Here is a 13,778-nt window from a genome sequence, read left to right on the forward strand (position 1 = left end):
TTAGATGGTGGTGTTTGAACAATGACGGTGGTCCCTCGGGGTAAACAGCCACCTTCTAAGAGCTGTGACAATTCATCAATCTGTGTTACTCCCCACGCTTAAAAAATTCTTAGCCATTTCTTATCTTGCAGTATCGTGGGGAAATACAGAGTCATGTGGTTAGACTTTAAAGCAACAGTTATATTCACTTTGTATTGTTTATGTCAGCCAAAAACTGGAGTGGACCTGAATGTCTTACAAGAAGGATTTGATTAAATAGATCATGATGTTTATCTGTGGGTCTCCCTGCCAGATATATCTATTTCTACCATTTAAAATGAAGGTGTAAAACAGTGGGTTTTTGATTTTAGATTGTTAATATCTTTAGAAAGCTTGGTGAAAGTGATCAGCCATCTCCCCAGAAAAATGCCTATCTGCTATAAAGAACTTAGTAGAAATAATATTGAATAATTTTGACATATGGAGTATGGAACAAGCAGCTTATAAAAAGAGTAAAATCTCATCTTTGTTTTAAAAAGAATCCACCTATGTTTGTATTAGGAGGAAAACATTTTTCTCAACCCTCTTAGGATACCTGGCTGGATCTGAAAATTCAACTGACAAAGACAGATGAGCGGCAGAAGAGCAACACATTTATTTAAGTTTTACATTACATGGGAGCCTTCATAAGGATATGAAGACCCAAACAAACAAACAAGTATTTTCTGCTAGCTTTGATGAAGAGAACAGGGTAAATTAAAGGGTAGGAGGTAAGTGTGCTAACCTGGGGAAAACTTAGCAGAGCCTGTTTGTTAGGATTCTTCTTGGTGTTCCTTTGTCTTCAGAGGTAAGGATGCTCCTTTCCTCTGGGTATAGGGAGGGCATCTTTCACAGGAGGATTTTATGGCCCATTTAGGGGAGAAAGGTGAAGAGGGAAGAGGTCAGAATGACCTTCCGGCTTCTGCTGTTTTCTCAAACTCCTTCAACATGCCAAGGTGCTGCAGAAAAGGCTTTGAAAGGCTGAACGTGAAGATGCTTAACAACTTCTCTGGAGGATAAGGATCTAGTCTGTGTGCTTGTGTGTATCTTCTGCCTTGCGAGAACTATGCACAAATTGCTGTTATAAGAATATGCCACATGTTTGTTTAAATTAAAAAAAAAAGTTGTAACCTTTTTTTAGCATGTATGTTAGAAACCTGGGGACATTTTTAGCTCTCATCTTTGTTCATCAGATGATGAAGTACTAGACTGGAGGGACATTAGGATGAAGGGACACTGTTTCTGAATGACATTTAATTCGGTCCAAGTAAGAAGGTACCAGATTGACAAACTTCTTTTCAACATGAAATACACAGATAAAACATATTTAAAAGATTCAGATGAATCAGAACTAATTCAAAAATTAGTGACCAAGAAAAGCCAGTCTATAGGTAACCTTTAACTTGATGTCAACAGCATTTCCCCTCCTGGGATGGCCTTTGGGTACCCATGGCAACTCAATATTTTAGGAGAAAAGGAATCTGACATTCCTATTTCTTCTGTCTTTGGAGGCATCCGGGAGAACTTGTTCCACCTTTGCTGAACTTGCTGTCACAACTTGAAGGTGAAGTTTGCATATCCCCTATTCACTGGCAAGTTTCTTTAAAGAAAGAGAAATTAGTTTGGGGGCTGCAGGGCTACCTACTTGGCATCCATGCCCCCTTTCTTGGGTAGCAGGGCACCCTCATCTTCCTTTGGAGGGGACATTTTCTATTCTCAGTTGCTGCAGCTTTCGGGAGGCGAGCATTGTCCTGGTGCTCCAGGAAGAACACATGACCCAGGCCTGGTCACTTAGCGCTGTCTTTCTCTGAGGCCACAGCGATGGGATCAGGGGTAGGCACGTGATCCCATCCCATTGATGAGATTACAAAGAAGGACCTCTTGATAGAGATTTCTACACAGAGGTTTCTCAGCTGGGAGGATAAAAGCCTAAAATTGTGGAACAATCCTGTGGAAGAATGAAAGCAAGACAGCACAGCAGAGCCACAAGGTGGAAGATGGCAGGAAGGGGTCAAGGTTGGCCATCAAGTCCTGGGGCTTCATTTGATCCATGTCTGCCTGAACCACTGGAGTTTTCAAGTGGTGTGTGACAGTAATTTCCTTCTTTAATTTAAGTCAGTTTGCATTAGAGCTATTTCACTTATAGCTGATTGGGTCCTGATTAATATGCTGGTTTAATAATAACAATTATAATAATACTTATTGAACACTCCTCAAATAGCAGACCTTGTGTCAATCCTTTATATGCCTTCTCTTATTTAATTCTTACATTAGTTCTTTTTAAGAAAGGAAACTAAGACTCAGAAAGATCCCTCAGCCGGTAACAGATCCAGATTCAAACACAGATGTGTCTAAAGCCCAACATCCGTAACTAACATCCTATCAACTTAGCAGCAATACTTGATGACAGTTAGGCCCGACAGCTGGTGGATTAGCTGGTGTTCATTTTTACAAAGGGAGGGACTAAGGATAGTAAATGAGTATTTAATAACCATGGCCAGTTTTAGGGGTTAAACTTTCCTCCCCCTCAGTGGAGAGGCCCGTGGCCCCTGTTATTATTCATTTTGTTTTCTGATTACCAGGCAAAGTTTGACAGAAGAATCTCGACTGTCTTCATCTTATAACCAGAGTCGCAGAAACTCACTGACCTGTAGGTGCATATCCTACAATTGCTCTGGGGCTTCTTAGGCTACACACAAGCAGACTTGGATTTAAAGCGAGGGCCCTTTAAGAATCCAGGAGGAGCTATATACCCCTTTGGTGACATGTTATAAACCAGAGTGGGCTTTCTTCTCATTAATGCAATGAAAATAACTATTTTATCAGCTCTGCACCACTTCATTCTCAGGTAGAGTTTGCTTACACTTTACATAACAGAAGACTTCTCTCTTAAAGTTTGAAGAAAACAAGGTACACATATGCCTGGGAAGCACCAAGTATGGTTTTGTCTGTGGCTCTGAGGTTCACGCTGTACTCATAACATCCTGTTCTTCTCTGCTAGCTGTGATGTGGTAGATAGCGGTCCCTCCCCGATGGCTGTTAACAGCTGAGCTCATTTTTCATAAGGATGCTGCTGTGTGAGACCGAGGAAATGGGCCACTGCTGCCTCCCTCTTTGTTACTCTTACAGTTAAGGATGGGTCTTCCCAGCTGCTTTGAGAATGCCCTTTCCATCTTCTCTAAAATTAGGTCTTGAATTCCTTTGGGATGTGTGGCAAACTTAAACCTTTACTGGAAGCCCAGAGAGTATTAGTGAGTGGGAAATAAGTCTCACAAAAAAAAAAAAAAACAACAAGGTCACTTGTTTAGCATAGGCAAAATCTGCTCTGTTGAACTCAGCAGCTGTAGAGTCAGGAAAGGAAGTGGCTTTTGGGGAAAGGTGTGATGATAACTGAGACTGAGAAAAAGCAGCGTAAGTGAAGTCATCATAGGGACTGGGATTTCTGACTTCTGATCCTCCCTTCAGTAGGGGACTGAAGGGCTGAGAGATGACTTTTTGTACGATATATTTATCGACTTCCAAATGACCTTGTGCCTAAAAATCACATCTATTGCAAAGACATAAATGGAATAAGGGATAAAATCTCACTTCTGTGGTCAACGAGCTGCCTCAAAATTAGTTCACTGCATTTGGAGATTCTGAAGGCATAACTAGAAAAGGAATGACTTCTTCTGGTCGATTACAAAGGAAAGTATTTCCCTTCTGTCCTTGCAAAGTCACCGTTTTGGAGACAGATAACACAGTGGGGTGTGTTTACTTAGATGACCTTTGTTAGACAGCGTAATGTGCATCCATCCTCTGACTGTCCTTCTCATTGAGCAGTTCCAAAACTGGCCTCATCACTGGACTCATGAGATGCTTTGGAAAGAATAGAAAGATCCTTTGTCAAACTGAGACCTACTGAGTAGAAACACATAAGAACAAGGCCATCTGTAATTATACTTAGGTGATTTTTTTTTTCTGGTGGGGGAGGTAATTAGGCTTATTTATTTATTCTTAGAGGAGGTACTGGGGATTGAACCCAGGACCTCATGCATGCTAAGCGTGTGCTCTACCACTTGAGCTATACCTCCCCCCCCCCCCGATTCTTATAATCAACCAGAGAGCCATCACTCTAGTCTTCTCTCATTAGGATGGATAAATCAATCAGATTAGCAACTTGCCATTTGAAATCTGTAGACATGACCTACAGGACAGGCCAGCGTTCAGTTAGGGGTGGAGGGTAGGGAATGGCAGGTGAAGATTAGCAAGATATGGCAGAAGTAAGGCAGGGCTGATGTAGGCAGCTTGGAAGCATCATACACGAAGTCCTTGTATCAAGTATAGAGGATTCTTGAGATGGTTGGTTGTCTGGACGGGTTTTGAAGATTAGTTTGTTAAAAGAATAAAGAGTAGCAAAGCCCACATGGCCTCCTTCAAGTAAAAACAAAAATCTTGTGTCTGTCTGGCTGTAGTGTCCAACGTTGTTATGCTATTCTTCATAATCAGGAATCAGAGATACGTATTAAAACCCCATTCCTTCCAAACAGAGACATGAAACAGAAGAAATCTAAATATAGTCATTTCAATGCAACAGACATGTAGATGGTATGTTAGTTAGTATCCCTTTTCTACCTGGGAGAGGACATCACATGCCCATTTACTCATTCAGTCATTTCATTCACCATCAATTATTGAGCAAAACCCATACTTGTCAGGCCTGGTGGCAGGGGATGGGGAAATGAATACATAGAACTTGGTCTCTGCCCTCTAGATGGTCACAGTTCTGAGGGCATGTAAGAAGATTGAATGATTAGCTGTCCCTGGGCAGGAGAAAAAGGTATATCAGGGAAATTTTAGAGAAGGAGATGCCTGCACAAGGTGTTTAAGAATGAAAGGGAGACTCACCCAGAAAATGGACCCAGTCCATAGCTTGAACAAAGGCAAAATGGCCTGGTGGGTCTGGAGAAGTCTATGTGATTTGCTGTCATAGTGTGAGAGGGAAAATAGTGGACATGATCTGGTGGTTTGGAATTGGAATCATGCAAGGTCTTGAATGTCCATGTTTCTGTTTTAAGGAAAGAACTTGGCACAACCCAACCACGTGAAGAATTTATAAACATGCAGCAGAAGAGAACAGAAGCTGCCCAAAGGCCCGGGTGAGTCTGTGTGAACTCCTGCTTTCATTGTGTATATACCTTGGGATTGGGGTTGGAAGAATCTACCTTTCAGAGAAGCTGGATATATTAATATGGCAACTCACAACTTATAGAGAATTGGTACGTATTTTCCTTAGCTGCAGAATGTTTTTTAAAAAAATGAAAACCACTTCTAGCTTCAATTTTAAAAAGCTTTAACTTGAGGGACCATTAGTCATGAAGGTGTTTTCATAGCAAATGTGTGTGGGACTGTCCTAGCTTTGTTGGCATTGGTTCAAGAGAACTTATATTATTAAATCTGGACAAGGCCGGGCAAGATGGAGGAAAAAATTTGTGGCACTGTTCCCATAGCATGAGGTCTCCATTTAAGGGCAAGATAAACGAAAGGCAAAGAGCAAGGAGAGAAAGTGCTGGAATGAAAACAAGTAACAAAGGGAAGATAAAAATGGAAATCCCAGTTCAGTGTGAATAATAGGAATGCAAATGGTGCTACTAAAATAGGAAGGAACATTACTTTTCAAAACGGCAAAGCAAAGGAAAATTGTAGTAGCAAAAGCATTTTTCATGGTAAAATTGTACACTGTGTATGCCTCTCAAGCAAAGCCACCTACTCTAATTTTTCCCAGCACGATGCTGTGAATTTGGTGAGTCATTTTTTGGAGGTTTACTACAAAGCTCCAATCTGCATAATTTTTTTTGTATAATACATTTGGGTTAAATCTTCCTTTTCCCAGCAGCTACCTACTAATGCTCCTATTTTATAGCTAAAATTTTTCACCTGGGCTACAAAATAAACCACTTTTTAAAAATGAATAACTTTATGGAATGATCTCTAGGATTTGTTATTAAGTTAAAAACTCATGATGGCAAGAAGTGTTTATGGTATGCTGCTGTTTATCTAAGAAGAAGATAATCTGAATATAAATTTGCTTATATTAAAATACATCTCAGGAAAAAGTTATTTATGAGGGAGTGAGTGAGGAAACGAGGTGTAGGGGACAGGATTCAAAGTTAAATGTCTCTGAATATATTTTGTTTCTGTTTTATAATTCAAAAACATGTAAGTATTTTACATGATTATAAAACAAAGTTAATCATGAGACGACGCACCCTCTAAAAATTGAAAGCTAAATGGCACAAATGAACTTGAGTCTCAAATTAGTGGCCTAAACACAGAGAGAAATTATTTCAAGTGACTACTGTAGCTATACCATAAGAAAAAAATTATCAAAAAATACTGAAACTGTTTTTTCTAATTTTTTTGTTAGTGATAGTATTGTTATTGTTTTATATTTTCTTTTTCTTTCTTTCTTTTCTTCCTTCCTTCCTTCCTTCCTTCCTTCCTTCCTTCCTTCCTTCCTTCCTTCCTTTCTCTCTTTCTTTCTTTCTTTCTATCTCCTTTCTTTCTCTCTTTCTTTCTTTCTCCTTTCTTTCTTCTCTTTCTCTCTCTCGCTGTTTTGTGTCCTATGGAATAAAACAAATGAGAAATTATGTTGTTGGGAATTAGATTTTTGGTGTGAAAGAAGGTAATTCATATGTACGATCAGAGAGGTTAAGTAAAAACCTTGCAGTTTTGAATTTATACTGTAATTGTCAATTGAAATTGTGATATACTTTAACACAAAAAATACAAATTCCTTAGCTCACAGAAAAGACCTGGAATCAGTGACCAGCTCAGTAAAAATGAATGCCACTGTATTCATTAACTAGGTTCAAAACTCAGATTGTGATTTCTTAACACTATTCCCCTCTTAAAAAGAACCAGGGCTCCTTGGGAGAGAACTGAGTCCAACTCTAGGGCAGGAAATATGTAACAAAGAGCCTGGAATAATTTACCAAACCAAAGAGTGGGGAAGCTATCAGTGACTTTTGGGGTTATGTGTAAAATACTCTGGGAGCCAACTAGGCAAGGCTTTCTGCAGCCAAAGATGGGCCAATTTGAGCATCAATAAAATAACTGCAATGGACTGAAACACATCCATTATGTTTAAACTTATACTGATTCTAAAACATATACCCCCACACACACATAGCACCAAAAAAATCCCCTCAAACCCCCCAAACCATTTGTCCTCTTTAGAGGATACTAGGTAACCAAGTCATAAATTTGAAAGCTAAAAATGAAGAGAAGCAATCCAATGTATAGCCTATCTTTTCCGTACACTACACCACTGAGTAACTAGATAGAAAATAGCTTCTGATTCAGAGCAAAATGAAAATAAAATTATTAGACAACTGGGGAAATGTGAGCGCTGATTGTATAGTTAGTAATATTATGGACTTACTGTTAATTATCTTTAGTTATGATTACGAATTTTCATTGTGTTTAAGAAAAAGTTATCTCTGAAATATATATGTATATCTATCTAATATTTATGCATATATAATTATACATAACATATACATTTACAGATAAAATGTCGTGATGTTTTAGTTTTAGTTCTAAATAATCAATGGATGTGAGGCTGAGGAGCATTGGATGGGGGTATAAATAGAATAAGGTTGACCATGAGTTGAAAATTGTTGAACCTGAATCATGTGGGTTTATTATATTATTCTTTTTCTTTTGTATATATTTGAAATTTTCCATGTAAATGTTTTTAAAAAATCAATTGCTTTGCTTATCTCTCTTTTTTTGTAACCTGATAATCCTGCTTTCCAAAGTATTTTTATGCTCACAGGGTAAGTACTCAGTGAGTATTTGGTAACGTCATGCTGCTGTTGGTGAAGGTGTCTCTCTAGGATTATTTAAGATTCTCAACGTGGATGAAAATTGGAGGATAGAGAATGAATTCTAGGTATTATTCAGGCTAGTTGGCGGGTAACTCCTTTTGGGCAGTCATGAGTTTTCAGACTAAAACATCTGATGTTTGGAGTTCTAAGGGAGGCTTTGATCTTAAAGTGAAAGATACTGGTTCTCTTATCTAGGAGTGATACTTCCTTGAACCACAAGAAAACAGTTTTTCCAACTCAGTTGCTCATGAAAAATTGACATGTTGTGCTCTCATGATTAACTAAATCCTCAGTTTCAGGAAAGACTCATCACTAATTATTTACCTTAAAGCGGAATAGCTCATGACTAGCTCTGTTCAGTAAGTATCTGTAGTTCTTTACCAGTAAGACCCATGCTTCAACACATTGCTGTCATCTGGAAGGTTTAGTCTGCATAATTTTTCAGTTGTGAAACATTTTATGGTATTACTCCATTGATATTTTTCTCTCTCAGTTAATTTTTCTCTGAAACAATAATTCTTATCTATGACCTTCTGGATTGATCCTGTGATTTGCTCCCCACCCCCACCCCCCAACTTCTGTCCTACTTTCCATCTCTATTATTTTGATCTAATTTCTGGGCAGTTTCTACTTTATACTCCTAATGTTTTTATTTGTTTAAAAAATTTCTATTCATGCAGAAAGGATCCTTTCTTATATTTCTGCCTGTTTCTTTTTTTTTTTTTTAATAGCACTCTATTCTTGTTTCATTTTTTCAAGGAGAAACAATTTTTTATATTTCTCTGAAAGTGTAATATTTTTGAAGTTTTCTCCTGCTCCTTGATTTACCTGTTACCTACAAATTCTGTTTATTTATTATTGGGATTTTTTTTTTTTTTTTTTTGCCTTTGCTTTTCATTTTGAAGTCTTTCTTCAAGTATCTGGTGACCCTTGGCTGGCTATTCACATTTAAGAATGAGGCTCTAAATAGCTGATTGAATGTTCTGTGCATGAGGCTGGGTCTTACTGACTTCTGGGTTTCTTGGTAACTAAGAGTAGACCTGATTATTTGCTAGGAAACCCAAGTGTCATATTAAAAATATTTCACCATTGGTATGGCATGGGCATCATTCACTCAGTGAAAGTGCCAAGACACTCAGAATCCACTTCAAGAATACAGTCTGTACAAACTGGATTCAACGTTGTCAGTGAGTCATTCTCTTGGATGGGATGGCTTCCACAGAGAGAACTTTTCCAGTGTCCTGTCCAGAGTGGGATGGGGATGATAATGCTGCTGCCAGGGTTGGAGGAGTCCCAGAGTTCTTTATAAATACTGTCCTTTAATGTGTCAGCTGTGCTTCATGTGCCTGGTAGGTAGCGCTTCTCAGATTAAGTTTCTTCAGAACCTTTTACTCTCCTATCTTTTTAAAATGCTTTGGAGATACTCACATAGCTGTTGGAAGGGTAGGACATTTGGGGGTCTAACTGCTCCTTATTCAGACTTTCAAGATCCCTCTCTTCAGTTTTGCCCCTCACCTTCATCATCATCTAGCTCCTAGACTATTCTGGGTTTCTTCTGCAAATGGTCTTATTTCTTGTTAGCATCCCTCTCTTCAGGCATAAAGTTTAGCTTTCTCCAATCTGTTAAATCAGTTACCGCTTATCCAACTATTTTCCTTTTCTCTCTTTGTTTTATATATTTAATTTGCTATCATTTCCTCTTCAATTCTCTTTGTTGTTATTGGTCTATATTAGTGTGTCTATATGAGTATACCTAATTTCCTTTTAAATTTTTAGTAGCATTTTAAGAAAATAAAATGAATATATGTATTTAATACACTATGTTTAACCGGAAGTTTTACCTTTAAATTCTTAAGTTACATCTTTAAACATGATTGATTTTGGACAATAACTAGAGCTCATCAGCATTTACATGCTCCCAGAAAACAAAATGAGAACGTTAATGTTTCTTTCATTTCATTATACCTCACCATATCCCAATTTGGGATCATCTAAAATTTTAACTCCAAATCATAATAAAAATAATTTTTTTGTATGACACATAAAAAGCATTTAAACTTAACAACACATTTTTATTGTTTCTTTTTTTCCTTTGTACCAGGTTTTTTTATAGCCCATATCTTTCCTTATCTTGACTTAGTCTTGTTGGCATACAAGTTTGAATAACTTGTTCACATTTTGGTAGAAGTTGGCTCTTATTATAGAGCTTGTCTCAGTGATTGCAGAGGCAGAAGAAGACATCCGGCAAGGAGGATATGTGAGCCTTAGCTGGTCTCCAGGGTATCACCTGTGACAACCAACTGCCCCATCTCTGATCTCAGGACCCGCATTCATCTGTGTCAGCCTGGGGACAGTTGCTGCTCTCTCTGGCTCTGCACATCCAGGAAGCAGGGGGCTGGCTGACAAGCCTAGTTCCCCTAAATGTGCTGCCCCAATGAACCACTGTGACAATTGCTCCCTGACCTCCTTCTGCCTGAAGTTTCCCATAATCATTCTCATTTCCACGCTACTTCTGTCCTGTATGTTGTCCTCTGGTCTTGTTTCACCAAGAATTCAATCCTACCTCCTCTATATCTTCTATGATTATCTTACCTCTTTGTTGTTGACATCATTCTTTCTTGTTTTCTGTGTTGTTATGAATATGTTTCTTTATTTGACCATAGTCAGAGATATCAGAGTGGGAGAGAATGTGTGTTTGGTCTGCCACTTTGCTCCTATTTCTGGATAACATATATAACAATGTCCCTGACAATCAGCTCATGTATTATTACCATGTTGTTTCTAAAAGGAAAATTTAATTTATTATCCCTGCCTTTGGTTTTGTCTTTTTTGCTTTTTTTTAATCTGCTCATCCTTATTTTTGTTTAGTATAATCCAACCTGACAGGAAAAGTCTGTCTTTTTAGCCATCACCCATAAAAAGCAATAATAAAATCTTAACTCTGATACTTATTTACTGTGTATACTCAGCCAAATGGCAAAGAAAGCATTTCCAGTATAGATTCCCCACCGGTGCTAAGAGCATCTGTAAAGACATGGTAATGTGAAAGAAAGCCAAAAACATACAATGGAAGCAGTGTTGTCCAAAACAGTTTTCGTTAAATGTACTTATCTTAAAAGGACTCTGTATGTTCCTCCAGGAAATGGATACTTTCTCTTCCCACATTTTAAACTGGAAGTCACCCCCTTTTCTGGAACTGCACTATCAACTTTTCTTTGCTGCTGGAATCAATGCAAAGAATATTAAAATTTTACTAGAAAGTCCTTGTTTTCTATAAAAAAAAATCTGATGGTTAAAGAGATATTTCTGTGCTCTTTAAGGTAAATTGTTCTGTTTAAGGGAAATTGTGCTCACTTATTGGTACCAGTTATTGCTTTTACTGTGGAATTCCATCTCTGAATTTACAATGTAAAGTCTTAGAACAGAAGTTAATTTATAAAATTTTGTCTAAGGCATTTTCAGCATTAGTTAAGCATTTTCAGCACTAGTTAAGGTTAGAGTTAGTGTTATTGTATGTAATAAATGCAAACTAGAAAGTATGGTTTACCCAAATGAATGCAATTCCCTTAGATTGAAGGAATGATGATTCTTCTTTCAAACTCATCAAACATACTAGAAATTCCAGTAGTATTGTTCATGCAAATTCAGGGAAACTGCTCAGTACATAAATAAGAGTAGTTCAAAAAAAAGATCGGTACATGTTTAATGCTTTTAACACCTTGAAGTCTGTGTTTTTAAAGTATGATCGTACTAACCTCTTGAGATATATCTAACTTCTGGGCGCTTGCTTAGACCATTTTTCTCTTAATACACATGATTCATGTACCAATACACATGAGATTCATGTGTTTCTTTAGATTTTACCTGAAGCCTCTTTTGCTACGTGTCTTATTCTCATGTCAGTTCTTTCTCTCCCTGGGACATATGTTGAGTCTTACTTGGATTTTGGAGCAAATACTAAAAATAAGAACAAAAAGGAATAGGATATTTTGATGCTACAAGGGACTAACAAGGTAATTTATGCTAGGCTTTTCATTATTAACATGAGAAAATTTAGGCCTGACTAGGAAGGGTGTATATCCTCAGGAGGTAGACTATGTCTTCTGGCATCTCTCACTCCTGTCTCTGCTTTGAGCAGATGATTCAAGTTAAGATGATGCCAAATTTCAGGAAATCTAAAAATGTTTTTAGTTCTAGAATGTGGGTAATACATATTAAACTTGTAGCTTGATTTTGAAGAAATTTACACTTAAAATGTGTATTTTTGCAGTCTTTTTTTTTCTTCATCGTCTGAGCCTATGATATTTGAGTGTGTAAAATAAATTAAGTTGCTAAGCAAACTGAATAACCACGGTATGGAACGTACATGAATGTCACCTTGGGAAAAAAAGTCTGGTCAAAGACTAAGTATAATCATATAATATTTATTTTGAGTCCTTGAAAAAGTTCCGGTCTGTTCAACTAAGGCTTTTATGTTTAAACACTAAACCATTTTCTGTACAAAATCAAACAAACCCACAAGTAGACAGCAAAGAATCTGGGGTAATTGGCTGGGCTTTGTCTAAAAGCCTCTTTTAGAGGTTAAATTAACAAAGAACACATATTTTTTCTGTTTGCCATGTAACACTAGTAGTAGAAAGCTAGATTACTATTTAGTTGATAGCTTTTGCCTTAAGCATATTCTTTTATTGCTCTGTGTGTGTGTGAGAGAGAGAGAGAAAGAGAGAGTTTTTAAAAGCAAACCATAACCTCTTTGATAATTAGCACCCTTACAAAAAACATAAAAGGTTTATTGCAACTTGATTTGGAGGAAAGAGCACTGAATGAGGAAACCCGAGTTTCACTTCCAGCTCTTAGACGCATACTTGTGTGATGTTAAGCAAGTTACTTGCTTTTTTTGGATCATAGCTTCCTCATCTGGCAGAATAGGATCAAAACCTCCTCCTAACTCTAAAGTTTCATTATTCTCTGAAATAAATGAGTATTCATACTTTACTGATCCTCACAAAATAAACAGACAATATTCAGTAGCCATAAGTGTCAGAATGATTTGTTACATCACTTTCTTCTTGGAAAGAAATACATGAGAAAGTAGCCTTCTTATTGGACAAGTCTACATTTAGAAATAATTTTATCTTCATCAACACAGCAAGCTTTATCTTTTTGGAACATACTGGTAACTTTTTGGTTATTAGAGCCAAAATTTCAATTACCCCTCTTTTTCTAAATTGTGCTCATTATATAATAATTCTTAAAAGATTATTTTCTTTGAGAGAAATACTATAGTTTCTGTTTATCTATGTATCTCTGTGATTATTTGATTATCTGTTTTCACACCAAGCTATATGGTCCATGAAGGCAGATTTCATTTTTGTTTCATTTACAATTTAACCCTAGAAGTTAGCGTAGTGCCTGACACCTGGTGTGTGTGCAATGAAGGAAGAAACATGGTTGTTCTGACCAGGATGGTTGACGTGAGATGCCGACCAGGATGGTTACGTGAGATGCCGTATGTTGTCTGAATCATCCAAGAATATTTTCAAGTCTGAGACTCACACAGAGTCTTTCTGAGTTTTCTATATTATATTGTTGATGGGGAAGCATTTTCTTGGTTTTTGGTTTTCTCTTTTTGGAGGAGAGTAGAGATGGCATTGATCTGGCTTGATAAATTTTCCAAAGCCACTAGTGTTAGAGAGTGTTTAGAGGTTATCTATCCTTGCTCTTTGTTATCTGTGAAGAAAGGCTGTTTGTAAACCGGGTTCATGCAGCTAATTGACGATGCCTCCTCCCTGTCTCCCTGCAAAATTTTATGACTCTTCATATGCATCCTTAGCCTCAATTTGCCAAAGTACTTGGCTAAGCATTCTAACTCATTGTCCTCCGCAAAGT

The 13,778-nt window shown here is 37.4% G+C and overlaps 1 long non-coding RNA gene across 1 annotated transcript in view; it reads left to right on the top strand.

Moving 5' to 3' along the window:
• Positions 1 to 5,216, top strand: part of LOC116667732 — a 189,186-nt gene extending 183,970 nt beyond the window's left edge. Inside the window, exon 3 of the long non-coding RNA XR_004324753.1 lies at positions 5,076 to 5,216. This is a non-coding gene — a long non-coding RNA (uncharacterized LOC116667732). The remainder of the gene's footprint in view (positions 1 to 5,075) is intronic.
• The last annotated feature ends 8,562 nt before the right edge of the window (positions 5,217 to 13,778 follow it).

The sequence above is a fragment of the Camelus ferus genome, chromosome 12 (assembly GCF_009834535.1).
Source record: "Camelus ferus isolate YT-003-E chromosome 12, BCGSAC_Cfer_1.0, whole genome shotgun sequence".
Taxonomy (NCBI): domain Eukaryota; kingdom Metazoa; phylum Chordata; class Mammalia; order Artiodactyla; family Camelidae; genus Camelus; species Camelus ferus.